This window comes from Fopius arisanus, unplaced genomic scaffold, assembly GCF_000806365.1.
Source record: "Fopius arisanus strain USDA-PBARC FA_bdor unplaced genomic scaffold, ASM80636v1 scaffold00028, whole genome shotgun sequence".
Lineage (NCBI taxonomy): Eukaryota > Metazoa > Arthropoda > Insecta > Hymenoptera > Braconidae > Fopius > Fopius arisanus.
In genome coordinates, this window is record NW_011887767.1 from 675,155 (window position 1) to 699,729 (window position 24,575).

Below are 24,575 nucleotides of genomic sequence, written 5' to 3' on the forward strand. Positions count from 1 at the left end.
CCCCCCCCTACCCCCCGGGGGGTCTTTTTCGTTTTCGTTCTCGTTCGAAAAAGCCACAACAGTAAGATAAACTGAAATCGGTTTAGAATGTATTAGGTAGAGTGGGTATGGAGAAAACGGGGTCACCATATTCATCAGTTTTCTGGTGTGCAGTTCTCTTTGTCAGTGTCCGCTTCTGAAATCCTGGGCTTTTGGTCCACTGACTCTAGAATCCCCACCTCAATTGCAACACATATCGCGTGCACCCTGAGGAACTTGCCGCAACTTGCTTGTGGCTGGGCTAATGCATATGCAATGTCTCGGGTTCCAACGAGCCCACACACCCCATGAACCACATCATCCTGGAATACGGCGATCGATGAAAATTGAGGAGAGATCCAGTGATTTGATTTTAATTGGCCAATCGAGGTAGAAATAACAGGCAGAACCCGGAAAAACTCATTTTTAGATATATATTTTGCCCTACGGCTGTCACTTCTGGCCGAATTTAAATCGAATTCAATATTAAACTTTAGCGATTGCATTTGGAGAGGTGTGTGGTGTCTGATTCAAAGCGATTTTTCCACTTGACTCAGATCAAGTTCAATTTGATTAAATATGATTTTTTGGATTGATTCAAGAGGATTTTTCAACTTAAATCAGGTCGATATCAACTTGGATAATTCTACAATCGAAAATTTATCTACGTTACATTTCTACCGAAAAATCGGCTTGAATTAAGTAAATCACTCAGTTTTTTTAGCTTGACTCAAGTCAATTCTCCAATCTGAACGAGCCAATGTCTACTCACACCGTTTTTTCTCAATCAAACCACTTTTAAAATGATATCCGACGAGAAATCTACATCTATCTTAACAGTCACTCAACTTGACTCAACTTGACTCAACTTAACTCAAATCGAAAATCATCAAGAATCTGTATTAATTTTTAAGTTGTCCAAAAATGATCATTGAAAAATCGTTCTGTTCCAGTGAATATTGCTAAATATTTGTTAATAAATAATTAGCGAAATTCTCATTTTACCAAAAAGCCAAACACAATCTTAGCGGTTTCCAGTCTGATGGTTTATTCAGAAAATTCGGCTGGCAACCCAAGGGAGCGTAATGCAAACTTAATTTTCAGAACAATGCAATTTTCAGCTGATGTAAAATTGGGAAATATATAATATCGCGCGAGGAAGAAAATTGTACACGAGACATAAGCACCAGCTACAGACCTAACGTACGTGCCAGGCATAACCCAGTATCATTGGTGGTGGGATTTTCACGGTCTTTTCCGTTCTACGGTGATCCCGACTAATGGATTTACCGTCCACGGTGTTGGAAATCTCGGTTTTCCTCATATAAACGGGGTGAGGGTGACGGGCGTCGCGGGTGGCAAGATACGCCAAGGATTTATAACTGAATTTTCTGGGTGAAGGGGGAGAGAGGGGGGGGGGAGGACAAGGGGTAAGAAATGAACAACATGGGGAGGTAGGCGGCAACACAAAGTTAATTAAGATGCTGAGAGTCATACGATGAATTTGAAGAGGGCAATAAGGAAGTACGCGTCGGAAAAATCTAGAGGAAAATCTCATCCCACTTGAACTTAAAATCGCTCTTACATTGTTGAAATTTATCGCGAAAACCCAAAAGCAAAAGCTCTACATCTTTTTTTTTCTTCTTATCCTTTTATTTATTCCTTTCCCCGATTTTTGGTAATGTATGCATTATATTGTTGCCGAGTCTACCTGTTGTTGTTGTCATAATAAGAAGAGTTGACTGTTGTCAACTATCAATGTGGAGTCAGTGTAAAACACATAATATGCGCGTATATATTGGCTTTAAGTATAAATTCCACTCTCTTCTCGGTTAAAGTTTCAAAATGTAATTTTAACGTTTTTTTTTTAAAGTTTCTATAGAATTTTTCGCTCTGTGCAGATGACAATTGCCGTAGAGTCACGTAAAAATAATTCTCAAGATCAATGTGCTTTAGACAGTCAAGCGGCAACATTGAGAGAAAGGTTTATGTCCCCCGACAAAGGATCAATACAACACACGGGTACGTATATTTACCCTCATTGCCTCGTGAATTTCACACCTCGATGATTTTCCAATCAATTTTCAAAACCTCTTCCCACTGCCGCACCACTAAATCATCTCCTCCTGTTCATTCCCATTCTCTCTTATTCTCTCCCATATTACCGGTATCTCCGAGTACTTCTTCTCTGTATTTTACTGGGAGTGAATCGACTCCTTTCTGCCGTGGACAATCGTAAGTCACGGAATATAGATATAGAGAAGAAAACCTGTGTGTTATGCTCGGTGAACGATGGATGCTGGGGATTGGGGTACAACGACTCGAGGTATATAACGGGAGGGATTGAATGAGAGATGACAAAAGAGGTGAACGTGGGCTATCCGCATTTTCATATTTTTTACCTTATTTCTTTCATCTGTAAACATCTTACCGCTGCTTACCCAAAATCACCGTAACAACACTAAAATGTATCATTTTTTCATTTTCACCAATTACATCAGAATTCTTAGTGTTCTGCACGATAAAAAAAATTGGAATTTTGACTTCCCGTTATAGTATATTTCTTGACAAGTGCGGAAAAATCACTTTTCCGAACGCGTTTGGAAAAATTACTTTTCCGCACTTGTTACGAAATATATTATTTCTTCGCAATGTGCGGGAAAGTTACTTCTCAGACCCGCGAAGCGAAGCGAAATATCCCTGAAAAGTTACTTTTCGACACATCTTGATGAAAAAGTATATTTCGATATAAGTGAAAACACTTTGCTGCACGTGTAACAAACAATATTTTTCATTACAATGTGTGGATTAAGTGGTTTATTATAGGCGCTTTTAGAACCGCCGAATGCGCCTATAAAGCCACTTCATCCGCACAGCGTGCTGAAAAATAGTTTTTCTACACAATATGCGAGAAAGTGACTTTTAAGGAACGCGAAACGAGGCAAAGCGTGTCTCAAAAGCTACTTTTCGGCACATCGCGATGAAAACAATATTATAAAAATCATTGAAAATTACGAATAAAGATATTGAAAACGAATTGAAATCGTAATGATGGAAATTACGGACATAGATTTAGAAATTCAATTCATCAAGTTTGTAAATCATTATTGGGATCGATTTTAAACTGCCTCAAGTCAATTATTCAGCATGACTCAGACCCAAGATGCAACTAATGATACTAACTAATTTTACGTCATCGAATTATTGACTTAAGTTAATTAATATAATCGTTCTTATATATATATGGAGACCAAAAAAGAACTTGAATCAACTCGTGAAGTCTACTTGATTCAAACTTGAGTCAGACATGCCGATTTCCACATTTTTGAGTCAGATTTGATTCTCGTCGTGAATTTGACTTAAAATTCAAGCCAGATCTAAGAAATTTCTTAATTAATCACTGTAATTTTTAATGATTGAATTATGAATGTTTTCCATGAAACTGCGCCCCTTGTCGTCGTCCTGAAAGTATTTCTAATTATTCCTTATCGACGAACCTTATCGACAGACCTATAACTTCTCCAAAGTGAAACGCACGAGCGGAAGTTTTTCCTCTCACTCCCACCGAGACAACAGTCGACAAATAAAATACATTCGACAGTGTTTCCGTGCTGTTTGGTCAGTAAATATACTTGGCGGTGTTTTTTCCCTCCCCCCGGCTTTAATCCGATGTTACACGGACTATGCGGATTATTCTGGCCTTCGGAAATCCGGGGAGAAGTTCGGAAAATATTGCTCCCAAGTTTCTCGGATTTCTCGCGCTCTTTCACTTTGGATTTCAAGTTTTTTATGGGCTGGGCGTTGTGTTTAATGCACTGGACAACGTAATCCCCTTTTAATCCGAGTTGAAGTAACTTTTCGGTAAATATTTATTTATTTTTCTCCTGCTCTTTCTTTACGACGGGAAAATGCTGCTCGCGAAATCGATTCGTCATTGTATTGTGAGTAAACAACTCACTGAGAATTCCGATCTCTCTTTTCTTGTTTATAGATATCACGAAAGAAACTATTTTCAGGGTTCATTCCATAAGGTACTGTTAAAATTGATGTTCGTCCAAGCAACTAGTGATTTCCGGATTTTTTCAATTTGATTTAAGTCACATGACTCGAACACATTCGCATGTCAACTTCGACTTGATTCAAGTCGATTCTTCTGCTATACTAAAGTCAGCATAAGTTTTTACTTCTCTGGGTACCCCCACTCGACGTAGTTACCACTTGTAACCATGTCCCCCACTCCTAAAATCAATGTTAAAACTTATGCTGACTTCAGTATAAATCAAAATTTATAATACCAACCCATCAACACCATCACCTTTCCTACCACCATGGTTCAGTCAATTCCAAAACTCGACTTGAGTCAACCCGTACTCAACATAAATCAACCCGAACTTCATTTCAATGAAGATTCAATGACCTTCATTTTCCCCATCCAACTTGACTCAACCTGACTCATAAGTATTTCCCGTCTCACTTAAAATAAACTTCAACAAATAAACCTGCCTGCTTAAAAATCAAATAAACGATAACAAAATTCAATAAATCACGTTATTTTTATTGAACTTTTCCTCTCCAGGTGAAATCCCTCGAAGTAACAACTCAATCATCATTAAATTTTGAATTCCTCCCCAGTTACTCAACTGAGAGCCCAACAACAATAAACCACGTCCATAAAATCCAATACGCAACGTTTGACATTTGGTGGATTTCTCTGACATCTCCCGATGAAAGAATGAGAGAGGGTAAATCCTGAGGCGAGCAAAACAACACCATCACAACTAGTGACATTAATCCACGTACATAACCTATCAAAGTGGGAGCAGCCGCAGTTGCCGCTGAAAGGATTAACCCACCTCCACGGTACTCTTAATACCAGCATTCCAATTGTAATACTGTGTACACAAGGATAACGTCTGGTCGACCCGGTGAATTAGACTAATTGCAAAGACCGCCGAAGTGATTCTCGCAACACCCCTTGTCACGTTCCCAGTGGTAGGGAGGCGTTTACCCAAGAATACTGCGATAATGTCGAAATCCAACCCCCTTTACCCCCTCCCACCTCCAGACGACTAAATGAACCACAATTTAGACAAATTGTGGAAACTCTATTAGCGCATCCACTGGAGCAAGAATACTGGATGATCATCTGGGGCTGGGACTATCTCTTCATCAAGAAGACCCAGGCAGGAATTGACAATTGGCCCAAGCTTGGGTGATGGGCGGCCCAACTCCGGCTAAACAAGGCCCGAGATTGGCATCCAAGGCTGGCTCAAGCCTGGTTGAGCTCTGGGATGATAACGTGCGGGCCTTCCTTGGCCACCAGACTTGAGACTAGCTTGGTTGCCAGACCTTAGCCATGCCTTCTATTTATTTATTTAAATTGATAAAAAAATAAAAATAATGTTCATTCAAGCATTTTTACAGTTGATTAGTGTCTAATTGCTCACTCCCAACTTATTTTCGACCGGGAATCGCTCATTTGTTAACTTAAAATATTACCCTAACCGGGAATCGAACCGACGACCCCCAAATCTCTAGTCCCGCGTGCTAACCGCTAGTCCAATGCGCTATTGGTACTAATATACCTAAATCATCGATATATAGACTCCAGGAAGTTTCAAAATATAATCCCTACTAACTTCTATCTCACCAGTTACCAATTATCTCCATAATTGATTATTCAGATGCCCTCCCCCCCTCCACGTATCTGCAAGGGTTGGGCCGCCCATCATTCAAGCTTGGGCCAATTGTCAATTCCTGCCTGGGTTGAGCCTTGGCTTCCACGGTCGGTCCAATGTTGGATAAAGATCGTCCTACCCGATGCTAGGTCGAAAAAGGGCAAACCGAACGTGGACCAGGAGTTGTCGTCCCAGGAACGTCTGTCAGTCCCGGCGAGTCATTGGCCACCAAGCTGGGGCGAAGGCTGGCCGTCCCTTGCTGACCAACCCTTGGTAGCCAGTCTTGGCCCATTTCTGACCCGTGCCTGGTAACCAAAGCTCATGTTTCAACATTGGCTGAAGCCTGGCTTAACCATTGGGTGAAATATGGCCCAAGCTTGGTTGCCAAAGCCTAGGCAAGTCTAGGTTGAGCCAAGCTTGGACCAGTTGTTGGAGCTTGGAATTCCTACCTGGGGAGTATTTTGTAACAACGAGTGACTGTGAAGAACTCAATCCGAGTAAACAACTGGGGAAGACTAGGGCTCAATGGGCCGTAGGGTTCAACGTATCTGAGGGCTTCGGTTATTTTTTTTTTCTTTGCTTTTTTTACCTAATTCGTTTCGATTGACAAATTAATTAGCGGAGACTCGGGCGAAGGGAGATGGATCTTGGGAGATTCTTTATCAAGTTCCCTCATTGACGTTCATTGGGGATGGACTTGATTTAAGTCAATCGGCTAATTTTATTCAAGGTCATGTCTACTTGAGAAGAAAAGCAAGTGAGAGCAGTACTTTTTATGTACATGGTATTGAGTGCAATGAGAAATTCAGCTTTCGTCGGTCTTTCAAGTGTTCGTCGTATGGATTTAAAATAAATCGCAGGTAGAATGAATGTGAGATTAAATAGTAATTGAGGGACTGTTCATTAGCAAAATCAGTGACACTTTGAATTAAAATCACTGGAATCAGTCCCGACATGGTGTGAAATTATCGGAAATCACTTGAAATTATTCGATATCATGACATCGGGAGAAAAAGCTTTTGAAATCACTTAAAGTCATCTGAAATAAAAAATTTCCAGGAATCACTTGAATAATTCCGTGAAATCAGCAATCACTGCATCATGATATTAGACAAGAAATAACCCATCGCTAATACAGCCTCTCATGAAAATCCTAGGTTATCCCAATCCTGACTCTGCAAGAACTCTTGACTTCCTAGAAATCTGATTTCTCTCATTGTGATGATAAATTTCCACACAACGGGTCGTACCGATTTATTGGCCGATTGTCCGATGATTTTCTCGAGAAGCAAACCGTGAATTCCATCACGAAGAAGATGCCACTGGTGGATATATCCAAGGGGATAGGTTAGAGATCGAGTTAACCGTGGAACCATGGACTCAACCGGTTTTGCGTTGAATTATGCCGAGGGAAGGCAGCTGATTCGCTCGGCCTCGAGGTGAATTGTTCCCTCGCGGGATGCACTTCACATAAAAATATCCTCTCATTCCAGCCTCACCTCCCCCACCCCCCGTGCAGCTAACACGAGGTTGTCTCCTCACGATTCGGAATGGCAAACCCATACTTTGGTGCCAAGGCAAATTTTTTTTATTTGTTCTTTGAGAGTCGTGAACCTGCGGATGTCTCGGGTTCGCGCAAAACGACACGTTGACCTTTTCGACGGCATACTTTCGCCGCGGAACCTTAGATTTCTCGCTGAGATCATTTCAATTGGAATAATATTATAATTGATGATTTTCTATTCATTATAATAATCGCGGGTACACTGACACCGGAAATTTTATGGGCAATTCCGTCAATTTTGCTACGAATTTGTGGCAATTCCGTAAATTTAAACTGAAATTATAGCCAGACAACGAAAATTCATGTGACTTTTTATAAATTTCTGAAATATCCGAATTCTAATGACGTTGAAAATAATTTCGTTGTGGAAAAATGAAGAATGCCCGTGAGAAATAAAAATTTCCGTTATTTTCCGCGCAGTTCCATTTAGTTTCGAACAATAATATATATCCTTGGTAAAATTGAGGTTAATTCTTCTCAGTCCAAAAACAGCTTGGATTGGTTAATTATAACAATGTAATTGCGTGATTGCACCTAAACAGAATATAGCACTTAACCTCATATTGTTTCTTGAAAAGACTATTTATGAAAAAGAAAAGGCCGAGGGAAGGAGCAAATGACCGCATGTGAGAGCTGTCGGAATGCTCGGGATATTTTCATGAAAAATCCCTGGGAAATTTCCACCGGATTGTCCAGCACACACTGTTTCTAGAGCCATTATGAGTGTCCCTGGTGCAAACCAACACACGTGCAAAAACACTCTCGTGTGCACCAACTTGCGACCCATTTCCGGAAGGGTAAATCTCTTAACCTTGCCACTCTCCATTCTCCTTTATCCATTGTGATATAATACATAAAAAGTGCATCACAATTTTTTCAACGCTATTTACTCGTGGATATGTGAAAAATGGTGCATTTTCACGGGTCATGAAAATTCTACGGGCCACTGCTACGAAAATTACACGCGCTGTTGGAAACGCTTTTTTATTTTACCACACCTGAAAAAATTGAAAACCCGTGAACATTTCCGAGGGAATTTACAGGAGGAAAATTCTGGGGAAAATATCCTCAATGTTTAAAGTCCCATGGAAAATTCGAACAAGCTATCAATTTTTATCAATATTTTCTTGGATTTCTAATCCAATTTCAACAATTCGAATTGACAAGATATTTTAATTACTCGACTATTCAGAATATATTCAAAATATATTCAAAATATATTCAAAATATATTCAACGGCTAATAGTAAACAATTTTTGTCTCCATTTTATAGTAAATTTTATGTGGAATTTCTGAAAATCGTGAAATTTTCCGGAGTTCAAATAATTCGATAGAAAATGTAATTTATCTTGAAAATTCCTCTGAAATTGAATTTTAATTCGTAAAATATATCCGTGAAACCATTACCAGTTTCATAATTCATATAACACCATTAATACCCATGATAATTACGAGAAAAAAGAAAGTTAAATCTTAGGAGAATGAAAAAACCGAGGCGGAAAAAATGAAAAGCGATCATTGATCAAATCACGATTGCCTTAGCCCAAGCAGCTTCTGGGGTTTCGCAAAAGGCGCAAAGGCGTGCATTTCGCAATTAGAGACGACGCAAACCGCGTAATTGACAGCCATCCGGTTCTCCATTTCCCAATTGAATTCGTCGCGGTTCCGTGGCTCCTGTTACCCAGATCGGAACCCCCTCTTGTCTCCCCAAGAAACATAACCCACATACAATACCCTAATACGTGACAATGTGTGTTCGATTCGATTATATCCCGATCCCGGAAAATCTCACTTGCGATGTATTCCACTGTCTCATCTGCCATTTCTTGTCTTCCTAAGCTGTAAATTTGACAATGCAATTAAGTAAACGCGCTGACACAAAGATTCAATTATACGAATCAAATTCGCCGTTTGCAACAAATTGCAATGAACAAATTCGTAAAGTTATTAACGATTTCTTCTCGTTTTCCATTTTTTTTGTCCATTTCGGAAAAACTGTGGAGCAGATTGGCGGGGGAAAATAGACCGTTTTTTCATTTTGGAATTATTCAATGACTCACAAATTTTCATAGTTGTTTGTCTATTTCTCTAAATTTTTGGTGAAGATTTGTGAATTTTTGCAAAAGTTTAGTGAGGACGCAGGAAAATTATTCTAAGAGAAATTTTTATTATTGAAAAAGGTCAATTTTTTACGTCGATTTTATCAATGGTTTCTCAGAAATTTGGAAAATACTTGAAGAATGAGAAGATATCGGCAATAACTCCTCAAGTTTCTCGAGCAGTGAGAGTGTAAATAAATTCCATATTCGGATTGCAAGACTTTAAATAAATATATAAATAAAAGACTCCTCATGTTTATCAAAACTCACATTCAGTAAATTACTGCTATTGTTCAATACTCTGAATTTCAAATTATTCAAATTTTAGGGAAATAATTGAAATTCCTCAAGTATTTGAATTGAATATTTATCGATTTCTTGCAATAAAAATAGATATTCATCTGAAATTTTTTGTTTACTACTTTCGCAAAAATTATAGTGGACTTGAATTTGAAAGTATTGGAAAAATTGAGACGATATTGAGCGGAATCATTACGAAAACTAAGAAAAATTCTGAAGAGCGGGTAAAAAAATTTCTCCATCTTTCAAATTTTTCTCACTCATTTCTCTCCGGGACCATCGGAAATATCCGTAATTTCTATTGATTATTTCTCCCCGTGTGTCGAGTGAACAACATTCAAAAATATTTCCAACGAAATCGCGAGTATATAAGAGGGCTGTTTACTAAAGTGGGTGCTGTGCAATAAAAACTATACTTCAACGAGTAGTAAAGTTTACTACTGGAACTGAGGGCGAGTTGACGGGAAAAAAAATATCGTAAAAATTACCATGGAAATAGCGTCAAAATTACACCGAACAAAAAACAAATCGGAGGCATTTTTCCGTGAATTCTGGGATCTGCCACAATTCGAAAAATATTCTGATTATCAGTCTTTAATTTAAGACAATTCATCAAAACTATTATAATTCCACTCAATCCACACAATCCACCCAACAATTACATACTATTATTATATTATTAGTTATATAAATACCAATAGATGATAAATACATCGGGACATGTATTTAAAAATACATCTTGACTCATATTATAATTTATTTTCATGTTTCCTTAATGAGTTCATGAAGTTTTCATGAAGATAAATAAAACCATCACTAGATACTGACTAAACGAATAAAATGACCTATTGAATGACTTCCCTTCGCAGACAATATTCCCTGCATAAATTCTATTTTTCCTTAACTTATTGAATGTTGTGACACGTAATTAATTCTCATTTATCATCACACTCAAATCAGCACAATGTCTCAATCCTGGACAGTTAATCAGTTGTTAATCAATTTGAGAGATGACATGATTACTAATAACAGTTCATAATCCAGAATAAAATGTACGGGAATGAATGATTAATACGGGAAAGTCATATTACTCTGGGGTTTCTCTCGCACGCGGTTCGCATGGCGCAACAAATATCTCGATACCACGTGCATTACGCAGATGATTTAAAAAAAAAACAAGTAATAGATGGATTTGATCATTCACGGATGTTCCCTCGTTAATGGTTTTCTGCAGCTATCGGCTTCATGTAGGAAGAAGCCGACTTTCACAATTGGAAATCATAGATGTTCTCTCGGTGAAACCGGTTTTTATAAGAAACTCTTCGAGTGACGAGCGCATAGCATTCGAGACCTTTTTACGTCCTTGATTCCCAACATCATCCGTCTAACCCATATTATACGTTTAGAAAAAATTTATAAAATAATAAAGAAGATTAATTTCTGTCTTCAATTTTTGTCGGCGTTTTAAATTAAAGAATTAATGAACCACTACTTGAATTTTCCCAGTCGCTTCCATAATCGGTCAGGAAATTATGAGTTCCGTAATTTTTTTTGCAAATTTGGGAGATAAGGAAATAAAATAATTTAAGGGAGTGTTACTATTTGATTGAAATTATAAATCGGCAAAATGAGAGCGGTGAGCTCCGCCATTTTAATCTAATATTCACTGAAAATTTATAAAATGATGAATAAAAATAATTTCAGATATTCGTTGACTAGTCGATTAATTCTCCATTTTTTCCAATTCTAAACTGAAAAATTATAAAATCTTCGTTTAAGTTTCGCGAGTCGTTTCCTCAATCGGCGAGGAAATCATGATCTCCATAATTTTTATTTTCTCCCTGTGTCCCTCGAATTCATCAAAAACTCAATGTTTCTACTCAAGAAATGATTACCCTGGTATCATGACGATTTTTTCTCATTGCAGATATGCGCTGTAAGCGAAAAATTGTCATACCGGAAATAGTGGGGGCCCGCGTAAGCGAAATACTTATCTTGTCAGCGATGAATGCGCGTAGGCAAAGAGATAGTGGGCAATTTAAGAAAATTTATGCTAACCAGAATTCCCATCAAATAGTGAATAATAAATGTCAAATACGATTAGTCTGAATGAGACTGCACTCAGTTCACTTGAATTCCATTGCTTTCAACGCGGAACCTTCTTTGAGCACTCGATGAAAATGCACGGGAATTCACGAATTCACGGTTGAAGGCCTTCAATATCACAAGGTTGTGGGTCAAGGACTCCTTCAAAAAGTTGAAAGGAAAGAATTCCCCGATGATCAGGCACTCATTGCACTTCCGAACAATTCCAAGTTCACCATAAAAAATTAAATTACCACTCATTCATGTACTGACAAAAATTCTACAATTTTTCTACTTTTCGGAGTAAACAAATTCATCTGTACATATTTGAATTGAATAATACTTGCAGGACAGCGAATTATTTAATTGCAGTCATAAAATATTAGGAATAAAAATCGGTATTTGTCGAATGAATAAAGCACTCTGGTATATAATAAATGGAAAATAAACCAAATAGTTTCATGTACACGGTGAAACAATAAAAAAATTTCATCATTGACAAATGGTTTTGGTTGAAAATCGGGGTCATTTCAGTCTGTGCAACTGTTCCCTCGTTGATTGTTAACGAGTGCATATTTGAGAGTTCATGTTTGATTTCTCCTTTCAAGTGAGTCATTCGTTAATTATCAACAAATGCTGATTTGGTTCATTAACGAATCCACTGTCATCGAGCGAATCATTCCCTGAAACAAGCCTAAAAACTTACAACTCAAAATTCACCTAAAACCCACGGACATATCGAAAATCTTGTAATAACCTTTTTTTTAGATCTCTCCGTCTTCCACAAAAAATGTTCTCACCAAAATTTCGCTATCTCCCTTAATCACGAAGATATTTCCAAAAAACTGTCACAAAACTCAAATCAGCTAATCATCGTCTATCACGATTTCGCGGAACCGTTAATTGAAATAATAAAAAATGTACTTTTACTCAGGGGAAAATATTTATCATTGGTGTACTAAAAAATCATCGGATTGAATTTTATGAGTTCCGTTTTGGGTAGAATGTGGAAATGCGAAACGCTGTGTCATCGGGGAACAAATGATTTCTGCCTTCATATCCGGTTAAAATTCCGGGAGAGAATGTAAAAAAATAAGATGACTATCATGAGTGTGAAGAGAAAAAATGGGCAATAAAATGCTATTGTCGATACAAATCGTCATTTTGAATTGAGCGTCGGTGGTTAGGAATGGCGGGTATTCATAGTAACAAGTGAGAGTCTTTTTAATTAGCTACTGAGTGCATTAACGCGCGTCTGATTGTTTCGAGTTGCAATGAGAGAAGTACAAGCGCGTGCGCGCATAATGTACGGCAAAATGATGACGAAAGTCGTTGAAACGATGTGTATATCCTTCCTGTCCGCCCACCCGGACTAATGAATACTTTTCCACTGGGTCTTTCACGACACTCCCGCGAGAGATAGCGCATCCTCACTTGGTTTTGTTATTCACATCAAAAGAACTCTTGATATTTTTTTTTATCTTATTTTTCATACTTTTTACTAGTTTTCATCACATTTTGTCGCAACATCCTTATTACAAATAATATTCCGTTTTACGCACTTAGAGTTTATTTTTTTTTTTGTAAATAATTCATCCCCGGAATTTCAAGAAATTTTCAAGGATTAACTGGTGTAATTAAAAATAGTATGCGGTTTCCTGGAGGGGAGAGAAGGGAAAATGGGGCATCAGGGCGAAACGGGACGTAAGGACAAAATTGGACACCGGATGAAATGGAATGTGGGTCAGATGGGATGAATAATATTATGGAATTATGGAATAGAATAATATTTAGATTTTTGTATAAAAATTTTTCCCTCAATTTCGGTGTAATATTGCGAATAGTCACAACAATCGTTCCGCAAAATCGAATAAATATCAGACAGCGAAACTTAGTGAAATTTCATTTTTTTTTTTGTTTGCAATACCACAGAAGTGAAATTTATTTCACGTGAAAAATTCCTCACATATTGCCGCGGAAATTTCATGACGAGCTGAGATTATCGCGTGTCCTTTGAGACAACGTGTGTGAGAAACACAGACGATTTTAATTTATAATTTTTCCCCCCTATTTTTTAAATATATTATTTTACCCTCTTTCCACTGGTACCTTAAGACCGGTAATAAATTACGGCCCCGGCGTAATCCAGGGGCTCACTAGTGTCGCCTTTTCTTTTCACCCGCAAAACTTGCAAAGCCATCGCATGCACCCGAGAGAAAACCCTCGTGGGTAAGGGCAGCCCTATGGGAATTCCTCAGGTACATAAGAGGGTATGTATGTGTGTTGTATTTTTCCGTGGTGTTTAAAAAGAAACGGGGGAGTGAAGGTGACGGGAGATATTGTAAAACTCGGCTTTTACGGTATCTCGAACTCTCATCCCCTACGGGTGGAAAGAGTGAAGAATCGATACATGTGCCGGGGGTTATCGAAGAATTTACATGATTTCTTCGTCGACCTCACGTTCATTTTAATTTTGAATAGTGCCCCCATTGCAGCTGTGAACAATCTCATTCATGGTTAGCCATGCATCATATGATATCCAGAAAACCGATAAAGGGCGGAGTGAGTTGACTTTTTTATCAGCATTTTTGTCGGTGTTATTTATTGAATTTTTGGAGTATTTTTGAGGTTGACTAATTATTGAGGGATATTTGCCGAGGAAGAATTCGATTGGTTGAGTAGTCAATGCAGCTATTGGAATGTCCAGCGAATCTGTTTTATCATTTTTGGGATAACGCAATCATTGGGAATTTATCTCCATTTTGGCAATAACAAATATCTTGAATATTTGGAGAATTTATTTTTGCCATCGTATCACCGGAGAGATGATTTCAAAGCGGGGCAATTCCGACATGTATGGTTATCGGAATTTTCAATTTATGGGTAATTAAATGATAATAATATAGAAAAAAAGGACAATTGAAATAGAAATAAAATTACTTGGTATTATTGGAAATGCGGGTCGCAGGTTTTTAGTGAAATTGTGTGATGAAGTGAGGAAAAGAACAAGTTGCGACTCTCCAATGAGTTTTTCAAAAATATCAACTAAACTAGTGGAGATAGCAAAATGTTTGTAATGACCTCGTTTGTAGCTCTCAATTAGCTCTACAAAAAAGATCTGGATAAAAATTTCTCATCTCCCTTAGTTTCAGAGATATCTCCGTAGTACTTCGCTTCTAAATTCAAGGAAATTCATGAGTTTTCAGTGGAAATGAGATGAAAATTTCCGGACACCATTAAGTTTTCAGTAATAATATTCCAGAAATATTCAGGGATGAAACGATATGAATTTTTAATGCACCCCTCAACATCCTAAATACGTCAGTTTGACTTAATAATCAAATTTGAAACAACTCAGTATCTAATTTTAAAAGTTACCACATTCGTTCCATAATACGAACACTAATTAAGAGGAATTAAAGAATGAATGAATAATTCCATTGAATAATTTTTAATAAAAAAAAACTAAAATTGGTCGAACTTCTTCAAGAAAAATATCTAAAATTATTCGATCTTGCCGAAGGGAAAATCAGGCAAAATGGGACACTCGCGGAAAAGCGTTTTTAACTCATTCCCAATCATTTTTTTTTTTCGCCTAAACATGTTGAAGACAGTCTAAAAGTGTCCCCGTGTTTTTTGAGGATTTTATCTTTTAATTAAACCGTTGCTTTCTTACTTTTTTTATTTGTCAACATTTAAAAAAAAAATTCCATCTAACTTCAATTCCTCATTTTTTGCTTCTGATCGTAAAATTCCTTATATACACGGAGAGAAATATTTAGTAAAAATTACGGAACTTTCAGTTCGCTTACTGATTACGAAATCGACTCGAAAAATTGAAGTGATGGTATCGTAATTGTTCACGGATAATTCAGATTAAAATGACGCGTGACTTTTAGATAAAAATTACGTGACAGTTCCGTAAAATTCCCTACAATGACATTTCGCTCCGGAATTACGAAAAAGGCACGTAATTTTTATTGAATATTTCTCTGCATGTGGGATTAAAACGTTTTTTTATTAGTCAGGTGTAATAAAATTCTGAAAAAACTCAAATGTTGAATAATAAATTCTTTCAATCGATTTTTTCCCAGTCTCATTGGACCTCCTGATTCATGTCACTTTATCCCGTGTCCCGTTTTGCCCGGGTCTTCCCTATATATTTTACAAATTTTTCCAGAACGGCGGCGAATGGATCCACTCTGCTAGTAATTCCCGTAAAAATAATATCCAACAAATGAAATAGGGTATGAATTTCCAGGGGAATTTCTCTACCACATCCCGGGGAATCCCCAAGAACTTGAATTTCCGTTGAAAATACCTGCAATATCCCTGCAACGTTCAACTCTAAACCGGGCGTATCCACACAATTCAAAGCCAGGATACTGTACCCATGGAATACGAAATTGAAGACAGAGAGTTCATAAGGGATGCCGCAGGCGTCTCGACAAATTACAAGTAGAACTCACCCTCTTCTCACCCCCAAAAACACACAGTTTCAATTCACCCAAGTGGGCACACCACACACTTCTCCCACAATATTATCCCTCGTCTCCAAACACTTATTTGTCATTGATAAATTCGTGATTCCACTTTGATTTTTAATAACCCGTGGGAAATCGCGATTGGTACGTGAGAGAAAAGATTCACGGTCACGTTTCCTGTTCACCACTCGAGAACCCGTGACCTCCAGTGCAGTCAACCTTGGTGGCCCTTTATCCGATAATATGCGTGAATTGAAAATTAGTTCTAGGAAATTGAGACTGGGCAAGTGCTTCGAGCACGACGGATCGCTCAAGACTGAAACACTCGCTCCAACGCGAATTACCAATGGGATGCGATGCTGGGGGAACCAGCGATTCTACCTCTTCGTCTTCTTCATTCCCCACCTTTTTTTTCTTATTTTTTATTTTCATTTTTTATTGGGTGAAGGTAGACGCCACTCGGTGGGGGCCGTACGCCAGTTAGTGGCCTTTGCTCTTCCCTCCTTTTTCCCCAAAAAATTCTTTCGGATGTATTTATTAACCGATACGCGAGCTGTTTTCGAATTTCCCGCCGCGAATGTCACCAGATGACGATTTTATCGATCAATTTGAAAGTATTTCGACTCGGGCGAATTTCATTTATGCTTTTCTCAGTTTTTCATTATATACTTTTACAATTGTCTTGATATTTCGATTTTCCATCGTTTTACATGATTCAATTTTTTTAATTTCAATTATCATAATCAAGCGAAATTATGAAATGAGATATTATAATTGCTAGAGTAGTTTTCAACTTGACACTTCATTTACGCGCGTCAACGAGGGATCCAATTAATTTTACGTGATTCAAATAATTTTATTTGATTTCATATAAAATCACTTGAATTCATTGCAATTCCAGACTTCACTGATTTCAAGACTAAATTCATGTGATTTCAATTCAGAATGAGACAGTGTTTTCGCCAATGAAAACTCCCTCGTTTCGATCTTATAATAAACTGACTTTTTCCATTCCAATTAAATGATAAAATCCGAATTTTTTATCGTTGGATATAAAAAAAGCAGAAATTAAATTAACAAATTGAATTGAGAAATTCGAGTAAGAAACTTTTAAAATAAGTCAATGAAGTAATAACTCTTAATTCCTTCCTTCACCAAATGAATTCTGGGATTAACCCAAAAAATCATGTCGAGAATAGCGTGGGCTACGTGAAAAGTTGGGCGGAATGTCTTCGAATAAAATCTGGAACTTTGTTTCCTCCCCAATATCTATCCTGCCTTCTTTTCAGGCTTTGTTTGTGCTCACGATTATCCTTTGATCTTCTTCCGTGTGTTTGAGCGGCAATCTCCGATTCCTCGACAATGCGGGCCCGAAAGTTTTGAATTCTAAAAGATTCCCTGGTCGAGCGAATTTCCCTACATTTTCAGTACTTCAGTGATTTTTTTTTTTCAAATTCTCAACGATAAAATTTCAATACGAATTTTTCAAACAGTGATACCAAACAAAATTACAAAGATCAAAGGCTCTGGCCGATTATTAACAAGACCTCGACGATGTAATTTGCGGTTGAATTTGGGAGGTTAAAATCTTATTGGAGGTGGCTTAGGGCACCAGGAAATTCACTTTGAGAACGAGACCCTTTGGAATTCATAATTAAATCCAGCTCCTATCCTTGGACTCCAATTATCCCACGTTGTTTCCGTATAATTAATTGATACCTCTTTGAAGGAGCAGCTGGCTCCACTCCTTCATGAATCATTCACGTAAAAACAAATTCTCACCGCGAGAAACTGCAAAATTCAATATCATCCAGGAAACGTCCAAAAAATCACTCAATTTCCCGTGCTTTTCCGAGAAATGCAGATTCATTTGATTGACAAAATCATGAGCCCTGATATTTCGTGCTCTACCTGATTTCAGGATATTATCACAAAAATTAGATGTAATGATTTCTCCAATAACCTGATTTCTTTATGATTTGTTTTTCGATGATTACCAGGAGTCATTAGACCTCATCACCGGACATGGAAATCACTCGATCTCTACCAGTATTTATTTACGATTTGAAATCGAGTGTTTCAGTGATTTCTAAGTGTTCAGTCCTCGATAGCATCTCCAGCGAAATGAGTTCAAGACGCTGTAGAAGGAAAAGCCATAATGGAAAATTCAATCCAGGAATTTTTTATCTGAGGAGGCAATATAATGTGGGTTGGATGTCATGCTATTAGAATGCAATTGCACAATGCGCACAATATCTCGGGCCCTGCGGCTTCCACATTCAACGTCCAACGCACCACTCAGAAGAAGACTCTACTTGCAAATTCAGAATCCTCGTTGCAAACAAAACTTGGATTGTTATTCAGGTGTAATCCGAGAGAAGAATACTTCATTACTCGACGACAAATAATGCATACGAAATTTCTCGGGAGCAAACTTGCGACAGATTTGATGAATTTTCATCTAATTATAACGCTTTTCCTTCGCCTGTTTTACAGATTTGTCATCCTCACAACATTTTCGAAATATATATGAGAATTCTATTAAGACCTAGCTTCTGAACAATTGGCGCTGTTTTCTATGGGAATTTGTGCAGTCTGAAACTTTGGGAGAACTTGAAAATTGTTGTATAGAATGATGATGTATTAATATAAAAATCATGTCGATTTGACGGGAAATTGTTTAGAAATAATTGAGGAATAAAATGGAACAAAATGAACAGACGGTTTTCCATTCATCAATGGAGAATTCTACATGAATTTTACGTCCCTTTATTATTGTTGAAAATTTCAAGCTCTTCAACTCGAAATTTAAAGTTTAATTTTCTGCTGATGCAGACATTTTGCCGAATCTTTGGAAAGAAAAAGGCAAAACGTTAGGGATTCCACAGATATTATAACGGTACGAGAATTCACCGAAGAAACATCCGAAGGTCCGGAAACTTTGCATTTTTCGGCCCGTCTGAGCTGTGTAATTAAGTTTCACCGTGGAGATTCTTTTGAAGATATTTATTTTCCAGGTCAGATACAATTTTTATGAAAGTTGCAACAAAAGTTTTGATGCAGCGCACCAGGGATATTGAACATTACCAGTCTCGAGATGCTGGATAATCATGCTAAAATTGTCCTACTTGTGGTTGATGATGACATTGAAGAATGTACGGGGGACAATGCTATCAATTTCATCGACAAATCGGCCTTGACGGTACAATGATTTGCGTCTACCGGCGATGAATAATGAGATCGATCGATCTTTTCGAGTGCCGGAGAAACTCTTTCTCCCGGGATTTATGAGGTTAGAGGAAACATTCCAAAATGCGAATGCCTAAAATACTTTTCTGGATAGCTATTGGCAGATATGGTACCGAGGTTTTCGTCGTGTTACTCCTGACACTGCAAGTTGTACTTGCCTGTGGATAAGAAAGATGAATCGTTTCCTCGGAAAGAGGTCATGCCTTTGAGAAATGCCGAGTCGTCGTGGAATACTTGGCCCAAGTTGACACTTGACGAATAAATAATTCCCTCTCTTCCTTCTTCGATAATCTTCGGTAATTCGTGACGATAATAATACACAAAAAAAAAAATAAATAAATGTGAAAATATTTCGTCAATTTCAGAATCTCCGATTATAACTTCATTCTTGGAAATAATTCCGGATTCCAATGCTCATGATAACTGAATTCCTAATCACTCACGCTCGATAAGAATGGCAACCAAGAGGCGATACTGAATTTTGCATTCGTGTTGAGAATTAAAGCGAATTGTTGATTGTTTTTTTTGCCTGGAACGATAATGTCTTGATTACAGAGCTTTGAATAAAAATATTGAGAGGGAGTCTTTTATTAAAACTGAAAGTTATTTTCCTATGCATCTTAAAAATTTTTAAACCCGCATTGAATATTGAAGAAATTTCTAGATTCATTCCTTAAAATTTCAATCGTAATTTTCCAACAGTCCTATGTAAAAGGACACTTATTCCTTACTATTTACTCATCAGTTACGCCGTTTCATCTTTTATTAACGTACATGTACTCTACTGTCCACAAAATTTCACATGGAGCATATACATAGTGTCATCTATTTTTACTAGAATTTACTGCTAGACAAGATTTTTCAAAATTTGTAATGTCTGTAAAGTTCTGAGTTTGAAAGACTTATCTGTAATAACAAACAGGAAATGTCATATGAATATATATAAATATATAGAAATATATATAAACATATATAAATATATATAAATATATATAAATATATATAAATATATATAAATATATATAAAATTTCAGGAGTAATTTTTGAACAGTATAATCTGCGATAGAAGACGCGTTGTCAGGCGCGCGCTCGAATTCTCGCGTACGAAAAAAATTGCAGCTGCAGCTCTAGAAACGAAATTCTGAATTGTCCCCTCAACAACGTCAATTATCCGTCAATTTTCTCTCAAAATAACATTTGTATTTGAAGTGGGTCACACAAACGGATAATAAGAAACAAGTAAGACCTCGTCGGGAGTTATAATTTAGCCGCAGTATAAACTGGCCAGGAAGCGACCCAATTCTCCGAAGAAAGCACAAAGTATATAAGCACGGGAAGTGCAGTAATGAGCTTCCCCAAGAAATAGGAAAAGGAGAAAAAAAAACCGGAGAACTAGATGAGAAAGAAGGCGAAGTAAATTTTGCGACGGGTGAGGTTTGAATAGCGAGTGAAAAGCACCGAATTGCATACAGAGTGCACATTGCGATGGGCCTCGGCGTCTTGGAAGGAATAAAACCTTTGGGTATTGCCGGAAATTATGTCGTTGAAGGACGTCAAGGTAGAATAGGACCTTTTTCCACTGGTGAAGATGCCATCGGCAAATAATGCCACCTTATTGTCGTCTTTTTCAGTCGCTCTAGAAACTCCAGGGGAATCCCTAGTATTTGCGGTCGGAAAATCCTCATCCAAAATAATCCATATATTTTTTTAATTTGAGAAAAAAAAAGTAATGGATGTGGAAACGAGTCTGATACCGATATTTTTACACGGAGAGAAAAATACAGGAAAAATTGCGTGACTAATCACGTAATCATGGGCTGGTGTGTCATTTCCTTCTTTTTCAATGGAGAATTTGGGAAAAAATGAGAGACGAACTGTAAATTTTAGTATTTGCTCTGGAAAATTTACGGGACTGTCACGTAATTTCTTACGAACTTGTAAAATTTACCACAGTCCCGGTAATAATCATTCCGAGTAACGCAAAAATTATCCAGTTTCATTTAAATTTTACGTGACGTACCGTAATTTTTACGTGACCGAATTGAAAAATTCCTAGACAGCGATGGTGGTACGACTGTTGGTCATACCCGATCGCGAATCGTTGTCCAAGTTCGGATCACGTCACCCGGCAAATTATTATTGTCGCAAGGATAAAAAAAAATTACAGCTGATTTTTGAAGTTTTGATGCAGTCAAATCATTTATTAATTAAATATCCTCTCCCTCAATTATTATTATTGAAAAAAAAAGGTTGGGGAAAAATTACGAAATAACTCGGCAAAATTTACGGAAATGAATACCGTAATGTTTCTATCTCTAAAGGTGACTTTTTACCGACCGAGTGGTAAAATGGCCTGAATGATCGGCACTTTTTTTAATTTAACATTTCGTCCCACGTTTACTTTTCACACATGAATTTTTACGGAAGTTTTCACGTATTTTTCCCAGTATTTTTCTCTCCATGTACTGACTTTTTTAATTGATGAATGAGTCCATCTGGAAATATTGTTCCAAGATATGGTCTCGTGGTGAGAATATCGATTTTAAATATTAAAAAATTATTGACAAACATTCAAGAATGATTGACAATTCCCTACCAAATTATAAAATTTATTATGTTTTTTTCCTTGTACTTGTAATGTTTCGAAAGAATGTGTGTTTTTAAAAAATATTTTTAACCATAATAATATTTTAAAAGTATAATTCATTGCCGTGCAATATTTTTTGTTGTGATTTCTGGAGGTACTATTTGGAGTCGCGTTATTTTGATAGGTAACCCCCAGGAACTGGTGAAAATACCGGCACTGCTGAATCCAGAGACATTTCAACATTATACCCCCTTAACCTCCTATTTCTGTCTCGCGAGGTTTTCCTATAAATTCACGGACTCGTTATTTTCCAGGATATAACCATGCAGGAGGCTATATGCCCTGTCGCGGACGATGCACACCTTAGAGGGGGGCAAGAGAGGGGGTCAAAGAAATGGTGAAGGAGTGGAGGGAGTAGGGTGGAGAAGGTGGTTAGGGGACCAAAGGGGTAAAGGGCGGAGAAAGATGTATGTGGCAACGTTTCCCGGAACCATCAGGAAACTTAAATCCTTGAGCGATATCTTCCTCGCTAATTTGCATGTAAACTGCCCGTAGAGTCATGCGCGCACCACTTTGCCCCAGGGCTCACAGCCCAATCCGTATTTAACGTTTATGTCTAAACTTGGGGGGAGGGCAAATTGCATGGCCCAGACACCCCGGTATCTCCCTTTTTCCAACCTCTCTACAGTCTCTACCCCCTTGTGTTTCTTTCAAAGACTACATTATTTATACTTACAATCAGCCTTGTTGGTGCGCTTTTACTTCTTGAGAATGAGCTCTTTTTTTCACTTCTTGTTGGCACAGGTCGATCGGCAGACGAGCTTCACCCGACTTTTCTGGAAAAGAAAGAGGAAAATGTTAGCGTTTAGGGCTGTCGTCTACTCGTTTTTCACAATCTCATTCTGCTTTCTTTGTTCTCCCATCGACTTTTGTTTCTTATTTATTTTTTCTTCCTAGTTTCGTTTTTATCTTTGGAAGTCCGGGAGGTATTGCTCCTCCAGTGAATTTGATAGAACAGTGAATCGAAGGCAAAAGCGAAGACTGGAATTTTTTTTTTCGCTCTTTGGGGATCACAAAGAGTCATGGTTAACGTGGACAGTCCGAGAAGCTAAGCTTTTTTTGAAATGTAGAAATGGAGATCGATTACGATTTATGGGAGAGGGGGCTCTTTGAACATTCAGCGATTGCAAAGTTATTGGGAGACAATTCAGGGGGAAAATCATGACCATCGATAACTGAAGTGAAAATCAATTTCCATGTTTTTATGAAATTTCGAATTTTTCAAAAATTCTGTATGAAATTCTCCAGAATTTTTAAAATTCATTTCAGAATTTATTGAATGAAACATTAAATGCGACGAAAACAAGAATTCCTTACTATAAAATTGACTATTGAAATTCTAAGTCCTGAAATTTGGAAAGAATTGCAACGCGGTCGAAACCCTCGGTCTTTCACTCTCAAAAATCAGACAGAATTTATTAAATAATCCACAAGAGATAATGGTAATTGAAAAATTGAGACAATTTTTTTTAACGTTATAGGTGGACCTACGGAATCATGTGAATGAAGTTTTGAGAAAGAAATTCGATCCGTTTGGGCAATGACAAACTCGTTAAAACTGAAAAAAATTCCTGTAATGATCTAAAAAATATTGGTTTACCCTCGAGAATAGCATAAATTAAAAGTTTCAGTGGGGAATCTTGCCACTCGGTTGGCCGGTACTCCGGATGGTTTGAAATTCCAACCACTCGAGAAAATTCAATATTATATGACGAGGAAAGTTCCATGGGGATCAGAAATGCGCTTCTAGAGGAAAGCATTCATGAAACTTCAAAGGTGAAGGGAGTGAATATTATCAGTACCATTGAACAAACCCAGACGTCTACAATTCCAGCCCACAAATAACGAAACCAAACACCATTGACTGTGAATCAGTGGAGAGAAGCTCATTTCTTGCTAATTCTTCGCCTAGAACAACGTCATCTCTCTAAAAACTTTGGACAAGCGTAACGAGCTTAAGACTTCATAACGAGCGTTCTCAGGAGCTTTACAGTAATCTCCGGTAAGTGTCGTCAAGCTCTTTGATACGCGACATCGTTTCCTCGTCCACAGAGAGAGCTTTTAAACTTTTCACATAGTATTGGTTATCATTTTCCCCGATGCACCCAAAAATATCACTGATTCCAATCAGATAAAAATGCAAATTGTTGGAAAATTGTCGGCAAATTGTCAAGAATTGTCTTGAAATCCTCGATAAAGTGTCATTTGAATTTTTGTCTCATTTTTCATTAAGTCGGTTTGAAGTCATTTTCAAGGGAAAACGACCACTCAATTTCTCGTTCATCTATAAAATTCAGGGAAAGAGGATTTTTCTTGGTGAGAAATAATTAACTTTTTCAATGCAATGCAAGCCAATAGTTGCTATTTTCAATAGTTGGAGTATTCAGAGACATTAGTACCTAAATCTCCAGTAATCTCGTGGTTTTTCTCGTGACGTTTTATTCCCATTCA

The 24,575-nt window shown here is 37.5% G+C and overlaps 1 protein-coding gene across 5 annotated transcripts in view; it reads right to left on the reverse strand.

Moving 5' to 3' along the window:
• Window positions 1-24,575, reverse strand: part of Pgant9 (polypeptide N-acetylgalactosaminyltransferase 9) — a 132,024-nt gene that overhangs the window by 62,481 nt on the left and 44,968 nt on the right. For 3 of the 5 annotated variants that reach the window (XM_011302557.1, XM_011302551.1, XM_011302552.1), the window contains exon 2: window positions 22,801-22,900. The gene's annotated coding sequence lies outside the window, so the exon portion shown is untranslated. The other 2 variants (XM_011302555.1, XM_011302553.1) reach the window with 2 other exon arrangements.